The sequence below is a fragment of the Periplaneta americana genome, chromosome 6, assembly GCF_040183065.1.
Source record: "Periplaneta americana isolate PAMFEO1 chromosome 6, P.americana_PAMFEO1_priV1, whole genome shotgun sequence".
Taxonomy (NCBI): domain Eukaryota; kingdom Metazoa; phylum Arthropoda; class Insecta; order Blattodea; family Blattidae; genus Periplaneta; species Periplaneta americana.
Window position 1 is genome coordinate 104,392,504 of NC_091122.1, and position 25,467 is coordinate 104,417,970.

At 35.5% G+C, this 25,467-nt stretch overlaps 1 protein-coding gene across 10 annotated transcripts in view; it reads left to right on the forward strand.

Annotated features, from left to right (window-relative positions):
* Asator (tau-tubulin kinase asator) overlaps window positions 1–25,467 on the forward strand; it is a 323,859-nt gene that overhangs the window by 108,866 nt on the left and 189,526 nt on the right. The window contains exon 1 of one of the 10 annotated variants that reach the window (XM_069828651.1): window positions 18,498–18,684. The exons of the other annotated variants lie outside the window; for them this stretch is intronic. The gene's annotated coding sequence lies outside the window, so the exon portion shown is untranslated. Of the gene's footprint in view, window positions 1–18,497; window positions 18,685–25,467 lie in introns of those variants that run through there. 10 annotated transcript variants of the gene reach the window in all.

The window sequence follows — 25,467 nt, forward strand, 5'->3', positions numbered from 1 at the left end:
CTCTTTTCTGAAAACATTAATTTCTGTTAGGAATTGGAAGTTTACGTGATGATATACAACTGTTTAAAATAACTTAAATGAAAGAGTCTTGTTAAGTAATTAACTGTCATATGATTTTCCCCCTTTCTACGATCCTGCGACATAACCACTTGGACGGACAGTAGCATGTCTGAATAATTTTATCTGTGCAGGTCGGGCAGAAGTGAAGATTGAATTTAAAGTACATAAGATACTCTTTTATAGAGTAGGTACAGAATTATTTCAAAATGAGTTACTAGTACGAAGGACGAAATGGTAATTGGAATTAGATGCAATAGTCTACAGTGCGATAATATGCACAAAAGAACTGAAGCCTGTATCGAAATGAACGGCCACCATTTTCAAAAATGTATTTAAATATCCATATTATGATTATTTTTCAATTTAACTTCATTCTCTATATTGTACGATAATGTGCTGTACACAGTATAATATACACTGCATGATGAATACTTTCGCATGGATAACTTAGTCCTTGAGTAAAAACACTTATTCTTAATACAGTACTGTATTTTGATTAAACAAAAACCTAATGAAAATTATCAAACTCAAAATTGCGATATTTTCTAGTTTACGTAAATGGATGAACTACATTTCTTCCCTCCTATACCTAGTAAAGTGATTTGTTTGTGTTTTACGTCAGTATCATCGAACTCCAGTCGTGAAGGGAGTAGCAAACTGTGTTTCCGGTTCTCTAAAGTTCTCTAAAGGTATAGCCAGGTTAATATTAAAAATGTTAGTAAAAATAAAATGATGTCCCTGTATATATATATAACTTCTTTGCACGTACTTGTACTTATCTATTTCCATGCCCATTTCTGTAATATTTCCAGTCATCAGTCTACAGCACAAAGTCAGTGAGAGCAGACGTGTGAGTATAACGCTCTGACTAATCATAACTTGTAAGGCAGTATAAAGGTTATTGACCTGAGAGAGAACTTATTAGGAAAAAGTGAAGTTACCGTAAGCGAAGATGGAAAAGTGGATATTACAACAGAAGATATCAGGAGATGATAAAGTAAGTGAAATAAGGAAAGAGAACGTGAAGAACAATAGAGGAATGAATCGAAAGTAGTAATGAGGAACCAGACTATAGAAATATTAAGACAGGTATAAAGCATCCGCGAGAAGATAAAGGGGTTGATAGCAGAGAATAATAAATTAAAGAAGAAAATGAGTGACTACGAATTAAACACGAGGAAAAAAAAAATCTAATAATTTTCGGTATTGAATAAATGGTTCGTGAAAAGGGGGTGGAAATCTTGGAGACAGTATGTGACATGTGTAAAGTGATCTTTAATATAGAATTGAGGGAAGAACATGTAGACCATACATACATATTAAGAAGACAATTTCTTCTCAACCAGTGACCCAACCATTTCCTTTTCCTCTTTCTGATCAGTTTCAGCATCATTCTTTCTTCACCCACTCTTTCCAACACAGCTTCATTTCTTAATCTGTCTGTCCATTTCACATGCTTCATCCTTCTCCATGTCCACATTTCAAATGCTTCTAGTCGCTTCTCTTCACTTCGTCGTAATGTCTATGTTTCTGCCCCATACAATGCTACACTCCACACAAAGAACTTCACTAGTCTCTTCCTTAGTTCTTTCTCCAGAGGTCCGCAGAAGATGTTCCTTTTTCTATTAAAAGCTTCCTTTGCCATTGATATTCTCCTTTTGACTTCTTGGCAGTAGCTCATGTTACTGCTTATAGTACACCCCAAGTATCTGAAGCTGTCTACTTGCTTGAAAACAATTATGTGTTTAATATTATGTCCCACATAATAGATACACTATTAAATTCACAAAGTAGTTCTTCACCTGGTGATAGTAATAAATACTGTATCATATTTCAGATTTGCTCCGGTAACGTCTTGTGACCTAGAACGAATATTTTCAGGGTGCAAATATTGTTTTTTTTTTCTGAACATAGAATGAGTATTTTTTTTATAAAATGAAAATGTTGGCGATTGGATCACATGTTTGGTTACCACCCAGCTCTAGGTATATGTTAGTCATTCTGCATCACTGACCCCGAGAGACGCTTTATTACTTTTCATTCGATACAGATAATAGTCCAAGCTCACACAACTTAACAGTTTTGGTACCAACTTTCTAGTTCTACTTATGAGGTTCGAACCTGTCTTCGGACAGTTGACTAAACAACAACAATTACCAATTTATTCGACAAACCAATTATTATTTGTTATATTTGTCATATGCTAACGTTTGTCAATAGGACAGCGTACTTTTATGAAAAAGTCGTGTTATATAAAGAATTATTTTAATAAAGAATAATGGTACGCCACGTCTTCACTGTAAATAGTGAAATAACAATTTACATGTACCCAAGAAAACATAAAAAGTAAAGAACTCTTTATTCCCTTCCGCCCGAATACTTCTGTCAGTGTTTACATCAAGGGTGGTTTTTATTTTTGATAGACTGCAATATGGAAATACTACAGATAAAACTTTAGCCGTAGACCAATACATTACAGTACCGGTAGCTGAATACTTTATATCTTATATTGCACTGCTTGCTTGTATGCAGAGGTGGCTTTGTGGTCTAGACCATCAGCCTGTCACGCAAGTAGCCCATAGTCCGGTCAAAAATCCATAAGTGATGCTTACAGGCATACTAGGTCGCGGCCTGTCACGCAGGTAGTCCGTGTTCGAATCCCGGTCAAAAAATCCTTAAATGACACTTTTAGCATACAAGTTTCAATGGTGTTTTCTTAGGGTTCTAGTTTCCCCACTTTAGGCATCAACATCACTCCGAGCTGCATTCTATATCTATTATTCCCCGATCTCCGGATGGCGACGCGTGGAGGGGGCTGATCTAGAGACGAGCGAGATTGCCTGCTTCGAAACCTAATTACTAGAGTCCTGCGTTTGTTTACTTTGAATACAAGTTAAGTGTACATCGATCATATTAACTTCACTTGGTACAGAAAGCAAGACGTTTCGAGTGAACAGTTCACGCTGCAGTTCTGTAGTCTTCCCGCACGCTCCGTTACTTCGTGTTTACATCTGTTTATTCGTGTATACTGTAGCTGTGTGTATAAGTCAGTGAACAACAGGAATAATACTCATGTATAAAATACCACTTGAATTTAATAACAACAATAACAGTACGAGGATCACTCGAAAAGTAATGCACATAATTTATTTAAAAATTACATTTTTATCCTACAGCTTTGCTATTTTCACAGAATGTAGATACACATACTCGTAATCCCTGTTCCTTTAAAGTGCCTTACACCACCTTGGAACGAGGGCCTGTATAAATGCACGGTAAAAGTCTGTACCAACACATCTGAGCCATCCTTTAGCAGTGTGCACGAGGGAGTCATCTTCAAATCTCGTTTCCGCGAAGGGATTCCTTCAGTTTACCAAAGAAATGGTAATCGCATGGTATCAGATCAGGACTGTAAGGCGGATGTTTCAGGTTGTCCATCCAAGTTTTCTGAACTAGTCTGTGGTCTTGTGACTAACGTGACTGTACGTTGTCGTGCAATACCAGAACATCCTGCTTCTGCCGATGTGATCGAACACGACTTAGTCGAGCTTGAAGTTTCTTGAGAGTTGCCATATACGCGTCGGAATTAATGGTGGTTCCGTGTGGCATGATGTCCACAAGCAATAGTCCTTCTGAATCGAAGAACTCGGCAGCCATAACTTTTCCTGTCCAAGGCGCAGTTTTGAATTTATTTTCCTTTGGTAGATTCGCATGATGCCACTCTTGTCTGCCTCTTTGTCTCGGGTTCAAAATGGTGGAGCCATGTTTCATCTCCTGTCACACTTCTTGCAAGAAAGTCATCCACCATTCTCATACTAGTCCAAAAGTTCGCTGCATACTGTTTTTCGGGTTTCTTTGTGGGCTTCTGTCGACATCCTCGGAACTCACGTGACACAAACCTTTTTTAATCCCAACTGTTTCAATATTCTGCACACACTTGCTTCTCCTATTTCAGCTTGGAGTGACAATTCATCCCTATTACGCGTTTGTCAGCCACAACCATGTTGTTAACGCGCTGCACATTGTCAGGATTTCGTGCAATGCGGGGTCTGCTGCTGCGAGGAATATTTCGAATATTGGCGTGCCCTCTTTCACAAGATAATCTGCTTGCCCACCGACTAACCTACTGCGATCGACAGCTGTATTTCCATACATCTTTTTCAACCTCTTGTGAATATTTCCCACTGTCTCGTTCTCACAGCACAGGAATTCGATAACAGCACGTTGCTTCTGTCGAATGTCAAATACAACAGCCATCTTGAAGCAGTGCTATCATGACGCCACTCACGGAAACGACTTAAATTAAATTTGAATACAAGCGGGAAGGATGTATCTATGACATCCATAAATTGCAAAGATTTAGAATAAAAAATAAATTAAATAGACAAAAAATCAGGAGCCACCAGCTCCTTTATTTTTGCAAACGCTCTCTCTGAAGCTATGTAGAACAATATCTTGAGATGCGCAACAAATGTAACGATATCAATTTAAAAAGCACATTCGAATTCCTTCCTACAACCGCTTTTGTTAACATTCTGTATTAGTCATAGTGACATAAGAGAAATGGAAGTCTTAAACATTTTTGAACTCAATAAACAATTATTCAGGCGCCACATAAAATTTTTAGTCGTCATGGCTACCTGCCGCCCGGAATTTGTCTACCCCTGATTTTTACAATAAGTTAAACGCATCTAGACACTTTAGATCTAACTAAGGTTTGGAATTGACAAATGAAGAAATATAAATGTCAGCACAAACTTAAAATAAAACAAATTATGTGTTTGTGTTATACGAGTTTCTACACATACAATCAATGACTGTAAACATTTTAAGTGTTTGAAATGAAACATTTTTCCTTCTTTCTGATAACATATATTTTCTTCTTTTGTAATGACATACTCTTTACCAAATTTTTCTATTGGAGCACATTAGAACCGCCTTGCTTTTTGTTTTGTTTACTTATGTTCACTGAACGGCAGATCTAAACTAAGTAGCGTTGGATGCCGTCAAGTTATACTCCATACATACTTGGAGGTTGCTTGGAGGCTCTTCTCACAAGTTCTTTGTCTGTTAAGGTCATAATATTTCAATTCCTTCCTCCTGCTTCACCCTAGATAATGTACGTCAAAATTTGAGATAGTTTTCAGGTTTAAGTTATGATGATAATAATAATATTAATAATAATAATAATAATATAATTATTAGTGTATTAATTTTATAATCATCATTATCATAATAATGCAATTCCTCTGAGTTTGGATTTTTGTGGCTCGTTCATCCTTACGTTTGTGAAAATTAAAAATCAACATTAGATATTCAGAAGTAGTCATGTGGAAAGCATGACTTAAAACGCCATTACTTTCGACAGCACAGTATAATTACACACAAGACAAGCGACACAGGCCTCTATTTTCTGTGAATCGAATTTGGTTCCTCTGAATTTGTACTGTAGTTACAAACATGTCGTTAATCAATTATTATTATTATTATTATTATTATTATTATTATTATTATTATTATTATTATTATTACTGGCTTCTACCAAGTGTTATGTATCAGAACTCAAATATAATCTATAATTTTGGACATAACAGGAAAGAAGCACTATGGCCCAGCACTGCGACCTGTTACGATCTATTTCGCTAACCCTTAACCTAGGCACATTCCCAAACCGACACCGGCTGACTACACTAAAGGCTGGTTCACAATAAACCGGAAAAGGAAACGACAACGAGAACGAGAACGGAAATAATGGTTTTTTCTATTTTTTTTTGTGTTTTTTTTTTTTAGTAGGTTATTTTACGACGCTTTATCAACATCTTAGGTTATATAGCGTCTGAATGAGATGGTGATAATGCTGGTGAAATGAGTCCGAGGTCCAGCACCGAAAGTTGCCCAGCATTTGCTCATATTGGGTTGAGGGAAAACCCCGGAAAAAACCTCAACCAGGTAACTTGCCCCGACCGGGAATCGAACCCGGACCACCTGGTTTCGCGGCCAGACGCGCTAGCCGTTACTCCACAGGTGTGGACGAAATAATGTTAAAATAAATTTATTTAAATGTGAGTATTTACAACAGTTAATTGCGAATTCTCACATTTAAATACATTTATTTTAACAATATTTCCGTTCTCGTTTCCGTTACCGGTTTATTGTGAACCAGCCTTAAGATTCACTGCGTACCCAGGTTTCGAGCAGGCAACGTCCCTAGGCCAGGCCCCTTCGTGCGTCGCCAGCCGACAATCGGGGAATGCTATGGAATGATGACGAAATGGAGAATTGGTGAGGGAATGGTGTAGATGCCCAATATGGGGAAACGGAAGAACCCCGAGGAAAACTCCAACTGCGACCTTGTCCGCCACAAGTGTCACTATGAATTTTCAATGAAAAATCTCAGACCTGACCGGGACTTGAACCCGGGCCGCCTGCGTGACAGGCTGGAGCTCTAACCTCTCACCCACCGCATACATAACTATTCAGACTGGGCTTAAGATAGAATGAAGTTCAAGATATTTAAAGGAGTAGTCACAATGTTAATGAAAATGATATTCATGCGCGACATAAATCTTTCTGTAAATGGAAGCTACGTCCAAAGAAATATACAACAAACGAACGTAATTCGGTGACCTAGCAACCAGTAATGAATACCGAGCGTTGCGATCTTCTGCCTTGGCTGCATAGGAATGCTGTCTCCGAGCTGTGGACTGGATCCCACTTAGGCTAGTTGCTCGGTTCGACGCCCGGTCTACATAGGGATTTCCGCTCTATTTATACGAAGCTCAGGTAGGGAGCCCGTAGTAAACAATTGAAACGTCACTTTTGACGTCATGTACGCAACCACCTGTGATTGGCAACTCGCCAGCTGCATTCGCAGATTCTCATTACGAGGAGAAGTGGTTAATTTTATTTGCGATTAGTGGGTCAATATAAACTGCCATTTTATCCTACTCGACCAGCCACATTCTGCGCGACATGCAAAAACTTTCTTGATAGATGGGTAGATGGAAATATGGAGATTGGTAGATTGATTAATTGATCGATTTGATTGGCAAATTGATTTATACAGTAAGTAGAGTTTGATCAATACAGCTAGATTAGTAACTTTCATAATTTATTAATTTATCGATCAATAAATTAATCGATAGTTTTTTTTTATTGTTTAGTCAACTGTCCGAAGACAGATCTGAACCTCACTAGTGATACCAACAAGGCAACTCTTATGGGGCAACTAAGCCAGGGGATAATGGATAGAGTGGTCATCTCCTTTTCCCCTCCATTGCATACATCGCCGATTAGCTACATATTACACTAATCAGACTTAAAATGCATACAATTGTTCTTCCTCTGACATATCGTCAAGTGAAATGTACTGCCTGATAATAAATGTATGGTACATATCAGCCAGAAGCTCAATCAGAGGCATATTAATCGATTATACTGAACAACAAATTTTTACTTTTTGTCTTGCTCCGAAATAAAAATAGGTTTATATTAAATAGGTGGATATTACTGATAATATGTGTGCCCTAAATCTGAATTTAAAATCCAAAGTGTCTCATCACGTACCATTTTCCGGGGAAAATGAATTGAATTTTTTTTATGAAATAACTCTTTTTTTTGTTTTATTTTTCACTGCTTCTGATAAAATTACAACACACTAGGGATTCATGCCATTTTTTCTATAACGGAAAGCTTTTCGTCAAACGAAGAATCAGCAATAACTTTACGAATTTGTGGACCGATGAAAATGCCTCTTTTAATTTGCCGTCACTCATACTGGTAAACTTTTCTTTTAAATACTGAAAACCACACCCTTGGTTGTTCATTGCGTAGACCTCACTTTGAACTGTTACGAAATTTACTGATTAGAAGGGACCAATGTGTGTTTATTTATTATAAGTACAAAAGCACATGCCAACAACCATAATAAACCGGAAATAGGTCATAAACTCATAAAATGCATTAGCTTTTGTTTTGGTTTACAACCCTTAACTCGCGCCAGATGTTTCCTGGGGGGGGGGCGCTTATCGAAAAGTGAAATCATAGTATATCTTAAAAACCTCACGTGATACGAAAAAAATAGATGCATTTTCGGATTCAGCGCACACCAAACCATAAGGAACACATAGTTTTAAGTCGGAGCAAAATTCTTGTTGTTCAGTGTTATTGGTCATTAAATTCGTTGATTGGTGGATTGATTGACTGATTGATTAGTGAATGGTTTCAGAGGTTGGTTTGAGTAGGTTTGTTGATATATTAGTTTATAAGTTGGTATACTTGTTATTTGGTTGTCATATGCATTGATTAATAATTGATTTGGTTGGTAGATTGATTTATACATTAAATAGAGATTGATTGATATAGATCGATTTTTAGATTTAATAGCTTGTGAATTTATCAATAAATCGATTAATGGATTATTGATGACTAAATTGATCGATTGATTAGTAAATAATTTCATAAGTTGATTTGTAAGTAGATTTGTTTATAGATTAGTTTATAAGTTTGCATACTAATTATTTGGTTGTCAGACATACAACTTTCACGTTTTTTTTAAATCAATGACGTGGTATAACGATAATCGCAAATTGGCACAATGAGTATCTTAGATGATTCGGAAGCGCTGGACGAATATTTGCCTGTACTCGTTTTGTCCACTAATAGTATTCCAAGATTCAGACTTTTGTTCTCTTATATCTCCTAAAATAGTTTTTAGCATCACCAGAAATATTTTCGGCCATACTTTTCATGATCCCTGTACTATTGGACTATCATTTCACCACCTCAGTAGGTTGGAGAGACATTCCACGTTTTCACTTACTGCTAGGAAGGAGTGAAGTTCGAATCTGAACGCGGCTGTATCGATTGATGTTTTCGTTGTAATCATTAGTAAAAGATGAGAAGTGTAGCTGTACACTGAACCACCTTTCTGTAAGTCAATGATAATGGTCAATTGGCTAATTCTCAGAGGCTTCTTATTCTGCATGTGATTTTTTGTAGCTTTCCTTAAAGCACAAGGACAATTGTCGGAAAGTGCTTCAGAAGAACTTGGCTACGGACCTACTTGTACCGATACTCCACTAATAATTTACTCTCTCTTTCAAATTGAAACGTTAATTTCAAACATTCTCTTAACGATGCCTTGATTTTGGTGGCAATAATTGTGAGTTAACGAGAGCCGTGGTTCGAAACCCGATTCGTGAAGAACGAAACTCACTTCAGTGTAGGCCTAAACTTTTGAGTCCCGGTAGATGTGTGTCACGACCAGTGACGGATTTATAGGTTTTTACCTGTTTTTTTCCTTACTTCTGAATTCATAATTTCTTAGATAATTTTCCGAATCCTGATCATAAGAGTCATATATGTAAAATCTGTTACATACATACATACATACATACATACATACATACATACATACATACATACATACATACATACATACATACATACATACATACATACATACATACATACATACATACATTCATACATACACACACTGTTTGCAGATATTTCTTTAATTGTATTGTTAAGTCCTTCACTATAGTGTCTCAGTGTTTCCAACCCCACCAGATCAAATTTCGGAAGACTACAGTACATGAACTTAAGTTATCAGGTTTTGTACTGTCGTTGTGTTTGTCGTCTGCAAGAGAGCGGGGAAAACACCAAGTATTGTCTCTCTGTGTCAAAATTCTTGTAAATCTCTATACTTTTACAATCTCTTCTGTGGTGAGCTGTGAAAAAATTATCTTCTAGTGTTATGCAGGTGCAAAAAGACTACCTCAAACTTAATGGAAAAAAAAAATCACATCGCGGAAATGCAAGATAGTGCATAGTTTAGTTTAGCCTCTGACACCGTCTCTCTCTGACCTTAATGAACTAGACCTATAACTAATATGGGCACAAATAAAAAATGACTTTGTGAAACGTAAAGTGACTGAGTAAAATTGGAGAAAAGCTGGAAAATACGTTCGAAAAATTGAACGGCTTACTGAGAGACAAACGGCGTGATGCGAAATTGACGAGATTTTATAATTAATTTATGAAATGACTAGATTATGGAATTCAGGAAGTTTCTGACATGAAAGAGTGTCACAAAGAGGGTTTATGATTTTACTGGCTTACTATGATGAGCAGTGGATTTGATTAAGCCATTGTTTTGGACTGGAATTTATTTTAGAGCCGTCTTTATTTAATGACTTTTAAGAATAAAAGTAAGCGGTGAGGTTGAAGAAGACGTTTATAAACGATTTTTTTCATCTTCCTATATTGGAATTGTTTGCAAACTTCAGTAAGAATATCACGAGGTAGGCCTATATTATAATATTGTAATTGTGGTTAATACCTTACCTTATTACGTTATTTGCAGTATATTATTTTGATCTTGAAAGCAGATGCTAATTCCGTTTGTTTCCATTGTTTTAAGGGTAATGGTCAAGTTATATCACTTATTTCTTGATAATAGTTTAAAATCGCCGTTCGTCATTGACTACTGCAATTAACTTACCAGTTTTAACGCTTCTTCATAAGATTTTATCTTTTAACTGATAATGAAGATAGACCCAAAAATCGAGAAAGTAGTTGTTGATCTTCCTGGAATCACGCAATGAATTTTTTCTGAGAATTATGCAACGTAGAGATGAAGATCGTTATGTAATCTAGCCCAGACGCATTGACCGTTACTTTATCAAAATTAAAATTAATCCAAGCAAAATACATATATAATTCATTCAGACGTGCTTATTTCGAAATAATTTGATTTTTTTCACTTTAATGTCTAACCAGGTTTCTTAGACGACGTTTGCTTTCTATATATCGAAAGCCTGAGTGAACTGGTATGAGCCCATGATAGACCCTGGTATCCCTGAATGAGTAGCTGTAAGTCATCTTTTGTATGTATGTATGTATGTATGTATGTATGTATGTATGTATGTATGTATGTATGTATGTATGTATGTATGTATTACACTGCAATTGAGTATACACCCGATAGCAGTGATATACAATACACACTAACATTACAATAATATTCCTGTAATAATCATGCGGAATATTATAGGAAGAAGCTTTCATTCTCGATCACAAGTTCGAAACCCATTCGGGGCAAGGAAAGCGGCTATTTCGAAGCTGCATCATCACTCCCTCGTTGGTCTGGCCTTGGGAAATGAGAGCATCCGTCTGGTATTCCGGTTCGAGTCTTGACCGTGACACCGTTGCAACACAAGGCTAGATCAGGGGTTGATGAACCCTCCCTTCCAGGAACGAGACTCGATCCCAGATCTCGTCGATATAAATACGTGTGCGTGGGCGCCACTCAGCTGCTGTGTCGCGCGTGACGTGGCGGCAACAGGCACGCCCCCCCCCCCCACTCGTCATTAAATAATGAACCAGATGCCTCCTTAGGCCACAGTTCACTCCTCGTCGGGTCAGGGTATGTTTACAAAAGACAGACAGGACATTGTCTTACGTAAATATTGTTCCAGTAACACATGCTAATTTTATGTAGTGGACACCGTAGGCTATCTGGAAATAATAATAATAATAATAATAATAATAATAATAATAATAATAATAATAATAATAATATAATAATAATAATAAAAATGTCCAGCATCTTTCAATAAATCTTCATGATAAATATTACATATTGCAGTATATTATATTTTGTAAAGGTATATTTTATATTCATGTTACTGTTCCTAGGATCGAATGTTTAAAAATTTTTGAAAAGTCGCCCGTCGCTGTGATAACGAGAGCCTGCCTAAAAAAACAAACGTGGAAATATCCACAGTGTTCCTAGCACAACAGTAACATGAATAATAATATGAAGAATAGCTATATAATATTAAGTATCAGGATAACTGCGGAGTGTTTTATTTGTAGGTGCTGATAAAATAACTTACATTAATGTGCAATCTAAAATGTAACTCCATTTCAATGAAGAAAACCAGTGCAATAGATTTTAAGGGTGGAGGTCATTAAACGACACAACTGAAACATAGGAACAATAATTAGAACAACTAATTAATTTTTGCTATTTAGGTTTCAAGACTTCATACTTAAGATAGGCTGAGTTTGGGCGTGGTTTCGAATCCCGCTTGGACTGATTACTTGATTGGCTTTTTTTCCGAGGTAAACCCATGGCAAATCCTCGGACTAATTTCGCAAAGTGTCATGTTTCTATCACTAATTACAGACTCTAGACAACTCCGTCTAGGATATTAACCGTCGAAAGTGTAAGACGTACGGACCATATTTGGATTGTTTTAAATGACTTCATTATGCTCTTGGAAGTAAAATTACTATCAAAGAGTACACCAGCTACTTTTACAGAATCAGTTCTGTTAATTTGATTTTGATGTAGACTTATTACAGTTAACAGCGGAAAATGTAACGTTTCTTTGGAAACATTCTAATCAGACCTTTTTATGATACGAGGGGCAGGTAAGCAAGCTGGACTCGTGATCCATCGCTGTTCTCGGACGTGGATTCCAACTCCGATTATTGATTACCTGGTTAGGTTTTCTTTTCAGGTTTTTCCCAATTGTAAGGCGATTTTTCTTATTTTAGTAGGTTATTTTACGACGCTTTATCAACATCTTAGGTTATATAGCGCCTGAATGAGTTGAAGGTGACAATTCCGTTGAAATGAGTCCGGGGTCCAGCACCGAAAGTTACCCAGCATTTGCTCATATTAGGTTGAGGGAAAACCCCGGAAAAAATCTCAATCAGGTAACTTGCCCCAACCGGGAATCGAACCCAGGCCATCTGGTTTCGCGGCCAGACGCGCTAACCGCAACTCCATAGGTGTGGACCTGTAAGACGAATGTCTGGTAAATACTAATACCAACTTTTATGTCCAACAAAATGGACACAAAGAGTTTGAAACAAGAATGTTCATTGTTCAATATCTTAAAGAATATTTAAGGAAGTGCTCTACAACAAAATAAATCACTTATAATACAGTATCTCCTCTTACCGTTATCACTTTTAAGCGTAAAGAACAACAGAAGCTAATAAACATGATTTACTCGCAGCACTTTTGTATTCCACTTTTGGCCACTGAAGGATATTCAGATGGATTATAAATGCCTCTTTTACGATTATTGACTGCTACTTCTTCGTTGCTATCACTACTACATTTCATGTTTGCACCTGTACACTGATTACCTATTGAAATAGAACAAGATGTCAAATAAAAATATCAACAATGAAACAAAATAGGCCTATTAATTCTAAGAAATTGATTGGTTCTTAATATTACACCGTAGGTATACATATTTGTGAACATTTGACTGCAGAAAGGTACTCCAGTCCTGGACTGCAGACCTTTCTGCACTCAACGGGAAAAAGAGAGTAGAATTTCACACATTAGTTTCCTTTCTGTGCCCATCGATGGGTCTATCTTCAGGAATTATGAAACTGGTCTTAACTCGTTTTCATTTAAAAAGTGGACTTTAGCCCTTTCTACAATCATCGATTTAAATATATAACAACATATCATTAGTTATTTTTGGTGTAATGTGCGTACAGATCTGCTTTTTTGCGATTGGATACAATTAGTTTTGTTTACATTGGGACCCATTCAAAGAAATAATGGAGTATAGTGCTGTTATAGGACATAACAGTACTGGAGTATATGTTTCAGAAACCATTCAATTACCAGCCAGTTTTCCATAACTTTTCGATATTTACAAGAATCATATTAGTTGCTATGATGTATCGGATGTATTATAACTTCTATTAATCTTTTTTTAGCAAAATAATACTCTCTTGAATGCATAATAGTTCCATTGACTAAAATGGCGGAACATCAATAAACTCTGTTCTTGAGCTTACTTAGACTAGACGACAGTTCGGAAGGCGGTCAGCTGTTATATGCGCCGTAGCATTTCTGGTATGTGACGTGACGTCACAAGCTTGTACAGTAGAACCAATCTGAATCAGTCTATAACAAGTACTTCCCGAGTTCGTTTGTTCACGTGTGAGTGTTTCAATACATTGAATAAGTAAAACTAACATTTACTGTGTGTGTGTAAGATAAATAAATGGAAGAAGAGACTGTGAAAAGACAGTATTGCACAGACAGGCGCGAAAAATAATGTTTAAGGTGTATAATAATTTAAAAAACGTTGACGAGCAGAACGCTGCCGGCCATCTTGATGCTGGCTGCAACCCTGCCAACGTGCAAGAAACGACTTCAGAAGCATGTGGTGTGAGATTGAGAACAGTGCAAAGAATATTGTTAATAAAGGAAAGAGTTTTTGTTTGTTGTCATGCTTACAGTAATCAACGGCTAAGATCATTATTGTCTTTTGATAATTTAAATTCTCTGCTGCGCTATTTGTATTGTACGTGCTCGTGAAGTACGATGTGGCAATGTTGTACGCTGCATGGCTCTCTCTGTCTCTCTCGACGCTAACGCTAGCAGACTACCGCCTTCCGAATTGCCATCGACTCTAGTTGCATATTGGCCTACAATGAAACAATACGCAAAGTTCTTGAAAAATAAATTTACTTTATACTTTCAATGCAAATAATATCGTAAAATATTATACAATATTTACAGTTCTGAAAATATGATCATGCAATATATATATATATATATATATATATATATATATATATATATATATATATAGTATGCTGTACACATGTCTTCGTGCGTAACAGAATCTCGGAAACAGAAAAGACTCAACTTAGTTTTGCCTTTTTAACTTTCCCCCGATTCTGTTATAATGCACTTATCACCCTTGCATCGCAATATACATATTCTATAGTTTTGCTTGGGCTCATGTTCAGTGCATGATAATGAAAATTTGTGCGATAGGATTTGTAGCTTATGTCAGAGTCGGTAAATGAAAACAATATCGATTGCATAGCAAATAATGTTTATATCCTTCTATTCCAATTTAAATCTCCTACTATTTCTTATTATTACGTTGCAGATTAATGGGCTTAATGAATCTTCTTGCCTTATGCCTTTATTTGCAGAAGTATTTCTGAGGGTAAAGGTGACCGTTTTGTTATGTTAACCACAGGTTTTACCCTGCAGTGTCTAGATTTTTTCGTATTTTACTTCATCTATACACTAAACGTACATGCCAGGAATCAGCACGACGGAAGATCTCTAAGACAATAAGGACTTCGCATTAATGGACAAGTATTCACACCTTAGGCGGGTTTAAAATCCATACAACGTTAAAATTGCGAGTGTTGAAGTGGATAAAATTGGACTGTAAAAAGTATGGAGAGAAAATCACGAAAGTGAGAACTATGTTAGACAAAGGTTGAAAGGTTTTTGAGGTAATATGGAAAATGACATAGACTTAATTATGTATATATTGTTTTTTTCTCCGTTCCATTACTCTTTCATCATTAATTATGTATATTATGTCTCGAAGCAGAGGATCTAAAGTTATCTTGTTAATATGTTAAAAACAGATTGGAGTGAATGAAAGTGTATGAAAAAGGAATGGGTGCTGCATTTTAGTAATAAAATATTGCATTAAGTTCGAATCCGGTTGGTTTGGCATCTGGTTGGGTTTCCGAAATTTTGTGAAACTCAAGGACGAATGTAAGCTAATGCCATGACGAATCGTTACATTCATCTCATCAAAATACCGTCTCGCTAACCAATTTGAGCGACGCTAAATAAGCGATTTAGGAAAGTTCTGACATTATATGCAGACTAATAAACTGATAGCTACAATAGACAAGGTTATATGACAGAGGATACCTACAAAGTAACAAAAAATTATGGTAATTGTATATCTAATATTACAGAATCATAACAATACAATGGCTGAGCAAGGCAGTTAGATAGCCCAGTGCAGAAATAAGATCACCAAAAGCAACAATGTATGTATAATATATGCATTATGTACTCGTATGTATGTATGTATGTATGTATGTATGTATGTATGTATGTATGTATGTATGTATGTATGTTTTATTTAACGACGCTCGCAACTGCAGAGCTTATATCAGCGTTGCCGGATGTGCCGGAATTTTGTCCTGCAGGAGTTCTTTTACATGCCAGTAAATCTACTGACATGAGCCTGTCGCATTTAAGCACACTTAAATGTCAACGACCTGGCCTGGGATCGAACCCGCAACCTTGGGCATAGAAGGCCAGCGCTATACCAACTCGCCAACCAGGTCGACGTATGTATGTATATATGTATGTATAGTCAAAGTCCGAAAATGGTTGGAACCTCATGAGTGACATCAATAAGAAATACATCACTCATGAGGCAACTAAACCAGGAGATAATAGGGTAAGGTGGCCAGTCATTTCCCCCTCTATGTATGTATTCAATTCAGTTCAATTTATTAGGCCATTAGACATACAGGAATAGGCTTCATCACAGATACATTGAAAAACATAGAATACATTTGAAAAACAAAATGATTGAAACATATGTGTAGAGGTTGAAAGGGGTATAACTGCATTCATTTTAAGAACAGAATGTTTAAGTTGTAAGTAACCAAAAGGTCAAATGTCATTTTGGTATTCTTGAATAACGGTTTAGCGGGAAAAAAAAATTGTGTCTGAAGTTTGAATCCCATTTATAGTAAAATTATTGTGTATTGAGACGTTTGTGTGGTAAGATATCAACGCAAAGAACAAGCCGAAAAAATATTCCTTTGTCATTTCTTCGAAAAACGCTTAATTTGAGTAATAACGTACAAAATAAACTGATTAAATTTTCCTCAAACTGTAAATGCGTTTTTAATCAGTTAATTTTGTACGTTATTACACAAATGAAGCGTTTTTGGAAGAAATAACAAAGAAATATTTTTTTTCGACTTGTTCTCCGCGTTGTTATCTTACCAGTCATACGTCCCAATACCCAAGAGTTTTACCATAAATGGTATTCAAACTTCAGACACAAATTATTTTTTTCAGCTAAACCGTTATTCAAATATCAAAATGACATTTGACTTTTTGGTTACTTACAACCTAAAGATTCTATTCTTAAATTTAATACAGTTTTATACCCCTTTCACCCTATATATAATGTTTTTTCGCCACTAATGGCCAATGTTATAATCACCATTATCATCATCATCATCATCGTAATCATCACATATTCTCTGAGTCTTTTCGTCCGCACTGTTTTTACTGTTTACCCTCTCTGTCTTTGCCATTTTTCTTCCACAATGACCATAATCCAATCTTATCTTTGGAATGCAGACATGACATAAGACTTATCTTCGCTCCATTCTCTTGTGTTTTTTCATTTACTTTCTAGATTTTTCACTACATTCTTTTCGCTTTTTTTCCATCATAGAGTATTTCTACCACTTCTTAGAAAACCACATTTCTGTTTATCCAGGGATATCAAAACGGCTATACTGCGTGCATTCAAGAACTCGTATAACATTTCCTTAATAGCGATGATTGTACTTTATCTTGTTGGATTTGAATTGCTTGAGCACGTAATAGAGGCTTTTTGACATCCCTGTGTTTATTCTTTCCTTTCCCTTAACTATATGAGAGACCATATCTCCAAATCATTATAAGGGTCTTAATGATCGTTTTGTGAAAGCAAAAATGCAATATAGATATTCCGTGTATATTATTATATTCGATGAGTTTATTTTACGCTTCCTGTTTTATAAACATATTGCACCCAAGGTTGCAATATGTTCTGTATTCTGGATTTTTAACGTAACTTGAATAAAGTCAAGTTGTGAAAAGAGGTGGCTTTGCTTTGTAATGCACTTAACTCCAGAATATACCAAATCATTTATGTATTTCAGAGCTAAATTAATTACTATTCAATACCCTTCTGACCTTGTTAAGCCTTAAGTTGTATTTTGAAATGTCATTGCACACTGTCGTAATTCTTTAGATGCTAAAACTGCTTCCGAATTTCTAGCAAACATAACTTTATGGAAGAGAGGATTTGTCTCTCTGCTCTCAGAATATAAAAAACAATTATAACGTTAACTTTTTATTTACGTAAGGATTTCTTCTGATTACTTATGGAAGACCATTTTAGGTTATAAAGTCAATTAGAAGGTCGAATGCCTTACTGTTTGATTGCAAATTTGTTTCACTTTCAATCTCCAAGTAGTTAAAATTATTTTTCCTCTTTCTCTTTATGTCCTTATTTCTCATTTCCTTGATCCAATAGGGAGAACTAAATTACTTTATAGTGTAACTTTTCTCTGCGATCACATTTACTCCTATTAAAATAAACAATCACATATCCTACTTAATATATCCAACCCCTTCTCGTATAGGCAAACCATTTAACTAAAGGTCATTAAGTCAGCTCTTCAAAAGATTCGTTGCAGTCAACAACAGATGTCAGGTCAATCGCTCGTAGTGGTGCAGGTTTTAACGTCCCAGTGATTTAATTCTTTTGCACTGAAGTGCTAGTACGACAGCTTTAGTCACGAGGTTCGTAAAACAAAAACTAGTCTTCAGTGCACCTTTTTTATCGTCGACAAAATGTGATATACAATACTTCATCCGACCTTGACGTAGCATATGCTGCCATCTGTACAAATTTTAGCAAACAACTGACAATGCAGTAGATTCCAACATGCCGTGGTCTTCGCAGTCGCTCGTTAAAATGGCAGCCATATCGACCCGTGACTGTGAAAAGGGTAAGGAAAAATACGAATATAATATTATTGCTTCGGTTTGGTCTTCCATTCATTTATTTGATTTGCTGTCGTCGATTTTAAGTACAAGTTGATATTGAACTGTCTCGTCGTAAGCTGAAAATAGTTTCGAATGGCATTCGTAAGATCCTAGACAGCCTGACGGGTTGACTAATTTAGGACTAGCAGACGACATACAGTTTTATATTGCGGAATGGTGTATCCTCGAGAGGAATATTTGTGTGGATAACATAGAGCGTGTTGTTTTATATTTTTCAGTATTGTGTGTGGACATAACGGGGTTAAATAAATTTTCTCCTGATATTAGGCCTCCCTTCGGACGTCTGTGTGCAGCAGGTCGCGTAGCGTAGACAGTGGGGCACAATATTATCGAGCGGTCTGACTGTTTTGGGCCTCTGGGCGTGGTTAAATCTCCACGAAAGAAAATATTTCGAGGAGGAAAATACAGATGCGTGCTGCCTTGTTGTCCCATTTGCTTGGTTTTTTTTTGGTACCTTGATTCGGCTGTATTGCTTTAAATATCCCACTTGTACAGTCTCCAACGCAACCAACTGCAGGGCTCATACTGCATCTGCAAGCCCTTGTATTTAATTCAAGAGCTGTGTAAATCATCCTGCATCGAAATAGGATGATGAAGCATTTCTTGAAGACGAGCGCCCATAGCGATTCTCTGAATCACGTGTGAAGGCGAGTGAACTGGATAATGCTGTGTAACCTTGTAACTTGTATACTCCTCACTTTTGTTTCATCATCGTTTGCTTCGTCATCTTTATCACTTCTTTTATCAACATTGTTTCCTTATTGTGACGTTTGTTTGTCAGTGAATGTCCATAGGATTTTTTTTTTTTTTGGTAATTCTGTATGTTGTTTCAAATGTTTAAATTTGTTTGAGTATTTTGTTTTATCTTCCTTTTTATATTTATCATAATGTTATTTTGCTAACTTCGTTTTGTTCATACTTCAAATAATGTCAACATAATAACATAGTAAGATTATATTGACTAGCATCGAAGGACATTAGTGGAAAAATTGTAAAAATTACTAATGCGTTCTACACAAAATCAATTTCCAAACCCCACATTCAATTAATAATTTAGCAGGTTTGGTATTTTCACATTGCGGCTTTTTTTGAGACATGGTCTTGAATATAAAAGCTACTGCGATTGGGAATCATAGAATCTCCTGGTGGTCGTATTTTTATGGCTGTTATCACTCGTATTTTTGCTGCTGTCATTCTTACAGAATGATATAGATGACGATGAGTTGTCTTTACATAGAAAATTTCTTAGAGTCTAGCAGATATCAAGCTAACGATAATATTTGGAGAAATGAAATTAGGTTTTTTTGTATGCATTATTTCACTGCCGGTAGATTGAGTTTGGTATTACGATTAGTATTTTCATGGGACGTATGCTTACGCTTTTGACTCCGCATCTATTAATTTCTTCATTGATATCCACATACAGTATTTAGATTGACATCATCTAGCTTATGTATTATTATCACAATTATAACATTACCATTATATCATCATTAGGCCTATAATCGAAGTTATCGTCTTTGTCGTAATTGTTGTTATTGTTATCATGTCTAATTTCCATGTATGAATATTCCTTATATCGTTCTCTGTTATTCTTAGTGGGTAATAAATTTTGTTGGTGGGAAAAATAATTTTAACTTTTTTTTTTTTTGTGCTTCAGCATTATAAATAGTCTTCATGATTATTCAAAATCGTTCATAAAATAGCATTTTATGACACGCATGCAATAAAATTGTCATAGTAACAATTATGTAATTAACTGGTTTGTGTTGGTAACAGTGCTACGCCATAATGTCAATATTAATTTAAATTAAATTTAAAAATTAAATATAAAATTTAACATTTAAGTAATCGCGTGGGGGTCATGTTGACCCCCAGTGTTATATGTTGGTTTGTATTATTTTTACGCTGTTGCCTACATTGTCCAGCTTATCAATACCTTCCTGAAAGGGTGTCGGCAATACGACTACATGATAACTTCCAGTTTATCACCGTCATTTGTTGCGTTAATTTAAATTTTCTAGGCTGGGGGTTCTGTTGACCCCCACGCGACTACTAATGTCATAAATTAGTCCATAATTAGTAGAGTGTTATTTTTGTGATTCTATACGTGAAATCTTACTCTAGAAGATTATGGCAAGTAATAATGCATATGCGCTAGAAGATTTACATAGAATCAGGATATTTCATATTTTAATTCATGTCTTAATTGGGAGTCACCCTAACCCTCACGCGACTGTTAATGTTACGAATCAGTCCACAAGTATTACAGTGTTAGGGTTTTGTGGTGTATATACGTGCAAATTATTACTTAAGAACATTTTGGCAAGTAATGACCCATATGAGCTAGAAAGTTTACGTGGAACTATGAATTTTATATTTCAATTCGTATTTTTGTTTGGGGGTCACTTTGATCCCCACGCGAGTACTAATGTGACAAAATAGTTCGCGAGTACTTAAGTGTTAATCAACTGACCTGTTGTGATAGATACACTAAAATAAAGCTATCCAGCGAATGAAATGTAAACTTTAATCAACTAACTCTTTCCGCTGTATAATGCCATAATCACTGTCCCTGAAATCTCTTTCGTTTTCTTACTCTTCAGTATTTTAATAAATTTCTCATCTCTCTTTCATAGCTTACACGAGATTTTTTAAGGGGGGGGGAGGGATTAAACCCAATTCTCCTTTATAACCTTCTTCTAAAATATCTGCTAGTACATTATTGATTTCCGTATTTAGCAGTAATTTCAACAAACCAAAGAATGTTGTTACAGTATATTGCAGCCCTTCGTTTCAAAGAAACTGTTTATATATGTTATATATTATTTACCAATTTCGTGTTTATTAATATGTTATAATGCTGTTGTACAAAAAAAAAATCGTATGAAATGAACAGCTCGCTTCCTAAACATTAACTTATGCAATAAAGTAATAGCATTATAAACTAATTCCATAATATACTATTTAAGAATCCCACATGGTTTGTGAATGTACTAAAGAAAAGATAAGATTGATTTGTGGAACAAAACAGAAGAGTATTATCATATTAATGTTGTTACGAAGTTAATTTTTCATATCATTTATTCTTGAAGAAATGTGTTGAAGTATTCAAAAGATTTTACGTTAGTTTCCTATTTTTGCGCAAGGACAGGAGTGCTAATATTTTTATGTCAATAAAACCATATCCCAGATTCATTGGACCTTAATTTTAAGTATAGGCCTTCATTTTATGTTATCAGTTTGTATATATCAGGTTTCTTTAAACAAATATATTAAATATAATAACAGTTCTTAATTGAATTCAGATACCGGTTTCATATAACTTGTAAATACGTACTGAAAATAAAATGCTGAACATTTGAGAGTTACATTTCTTCCCCCATGAATGTGAATTTTCTTAGTTATGGGGAAAACGACTTTAAAGTTTCAAATTCCCTTATAAACTTATAAACTCGGAAAACTTTATTTTAGTCAACTTCCTATGTCACAATATGATGAGAATTCGTCATCTGTCGAAGATACACTGACTCTCCCATTGATATTAGGTTTCAGTCATTCACCAGATCCAGAAATCAGTTGTTAATAACTTATTAGGTGGTACCTAATCCAACTTTTAATAACATATTACTAATAATGTTTCATTTTAGTTTACAGTTTGAAATACAAGTAAATAGGCCTAAGGTTTAAGTTCAGGTTCTAAACAATTGAAGACAAAAGTCTGGAATATGTACAGTAGTAATATGGCCGAAAATATTGACGTCAGATTATGAATATGTAGGTGTTATATTAAATTTGCATTATTATGCTGAATTTTTATTGTGAGATGTATAATAAGTAAGACTTGTTGTTACACAAAAACTCTTGCACGTTCAATTTAATTTCAAAAATCCCAACGCATACAGAAAAAAATAGCAATAAAATTATGTAAGTAACGGCATTCGCAATTTGTAGTTCATCCTTATAGCGATTCAGAACGTCTTTTGGAAATAAGTTGTCCTTCATCGTGCAATAGTATTGATGTTTATATTGTGTGAGCTTCGATTTTAAGACTATGAATTGTATATGTAATTGTTACTATTTACTATTCTATCAGAATAGTGCAAGAAAGACGAAAAAAATGGAACTTTTTTGTCCCATCACAAAAACTTTAAGAAACAAACATTACAATCATTTGGACACATCAATTATATACCGAATAAAATGTGGAAAAATATGAACGCTGGAATTAACTCCAACAGGAGAGCCAAATAATCCGATCATTTCTTTAGTAAAAATTTTGTGTAATGTCTTGAATAATATAGTTTGGATATTGAAACAAGAGAATGCCGTGGGTCAAAGAATTGAGATGAAAATTTCAGAATAAAGAAAATAAACTTATCGATCATAATGATCAAAATTGGATTATTCATTCATTCATAATTTTATGTCCAAGGGCAGGTCTTTCACTGCAAACCCAGCATTCTCCTATCTTCGCTCTTTTCCACTTTCTTCCTAATCTCCGCATACGATTCATATAATATCTTAATGTCTATGATCTGATTTCCTCTGTCCCGAACTTCTTTTCCGTTCACCATTCCTTCCAGGGTATCCTTCAGCAAACTGTTCATTCTTAGTCAGTGACCCTACCAATAGTTGTATTATACATCGGTTAAAATTATAAGAGTGGTTTGGTTTTTAATTCTAAAACAATGTGTTATTACGAATAGCGGTAACCTAAAGTCAAATGACTAGATGACCTGGAAGACAAAGTGAAATTAGGAGAAATTCTGTTCATGATTTGTACGAAGCAAAATTGTATTTGATTGGATGGATTGAGCTAAGCAGTAAACTCTATCAGCTGAAGACAGTATCTCCAGTATTCGGATCTTTTGTCTCACACGACTGTTTTGTGTGGAAAAATTCGTAATTTCGTTTGTTCCAATGCGTCAGGCACACTGCGGAGATAGTAAAATACATAGCAACTCCTGGTTCTGTAGTAAGTTCAAGCAGTGCAGATCGGATGAAGCGCTTGAATCATGAAAGTTTATATAGTACATCTACAGTAAATTGTTATTTTTCGTGGCTACCGAACATAATAAGATGCAAATGAAGTTTTTCTTACTTTATGCTAATTTATATACGTTGCTAAACATACTAGTATTTGTTTACTGAGACAATAAAACAAGAAATTGATTTCAAGTACTTAGTTTTTTTTAAAGAAAATGAAACAATATACATTAACTTGTGGAATAGGTCTTATTACATTCATTCATTCATTCATTCATTCATTCATTCATTCATTCATTGTGTTCTGCCCAAGGGCAGGTCTTTCACTGCAAACTCAGCATTCTCCAGTCTTTCCTATTTTCTGCCTTCCTCTTTGTCTCCGCATATTATCCATATATCTTAATGTCGTTTATCATCTGATATCTTCTTCTGCCCCGAACTCTTCTCCCGTTCATCATTCAACCTTATTACATAGCCTGTTAATAAGGTTGTTGTTAGTTGGGAGGCCAGAGAGGAAAAGATCTTTGGGAAGGCCGAGACGTAGATGGGAAGATAATATTAAAATGGATTTGAGGGAGGTGGGATATGATGATAGAGACTGAATTATCTTGCTCAGGATAGGGACCAATGGCGGGCTTATGTGAGGGCGGCAATGAACCTCCGGGTTCCTTAAAAGCCAGTAAGTAAGTATCAGTCCTTGTAGTAGGCCGACCATCTTTCTGGGATGAATATATTTTTCTCTAGGTTGATCTAATCTAAAGTTCTTCATAGGTATATCAGAACTATACATATTAAAGTTTTGTGTCGTTAAAACTTTTTTTTATTTAGTGGGTTATTTTACGACGCTGTATCAACATCTAGGTTATTTAGGTCTGAATGATATGAAGGTGATAATGCCGGTGAAATGAGTCCGGGGTCCAGCACCGAAAGTTACCCAGCGTATGTTCGTATTGGGTTGAGGGAAAACCCCGGAAAAAACCTCAACCAGATAACTTGCCCCGACCGGGATTCGAACCCGGGCCACCTAGTTTCGCAGCCAGACGCGCTGACCGTTACTCCACCGTTAAAACTTAGAGGAGTATTTTTTGTGCATGGATTTCGAAAATATATTATGATACGTGGTTAGGCCTACCAAGTTTTCAACTTTGTTTTAGTAGTTGAGCATCTACTTAGTCTCGCCTGCCTTAAAATCTTATGTTCTGAAATTTAAAAAAGATCTGTAATAAATAGGCTACATGGGAATTCATGCAATCAGAGGAAATTAATGTGTGCTCTGACAATTTATTCTGGTAATTCTGAAAGTTACATGCTTTAACGACCACTTGAAATTTGAGAATTCCTTAATAACTGCGGACCTGACATTCTAAATGTGCTAAGTGCCAAATCAACTTTCTGAGATATTGATGGAAACGACATTACAAGGAAGATTTTATGAGCTATTTATTGTATCTCACTAGTACTTGTGCTGTCCTTCCATATTTTTAATTTGTTTTGTTTTTACCAGTTTTTCTAAATGTGGAACCATTGTGTGAGTCAATTTATTTCAGTATTATAATATCATAATAAGTGGGACATATCTCATTTTTGTTATAATTACAGTGTTTAATTTTATTTTGAATTGCGGAATTTAAAACCTTCATTGTTAACTGACAGTATGTTACATATATTAAAAGTACAGTATGAAGAGAAGTTTATCACATTAATAGCATGATTTCTGTTTCGCCTTTAATAAATAC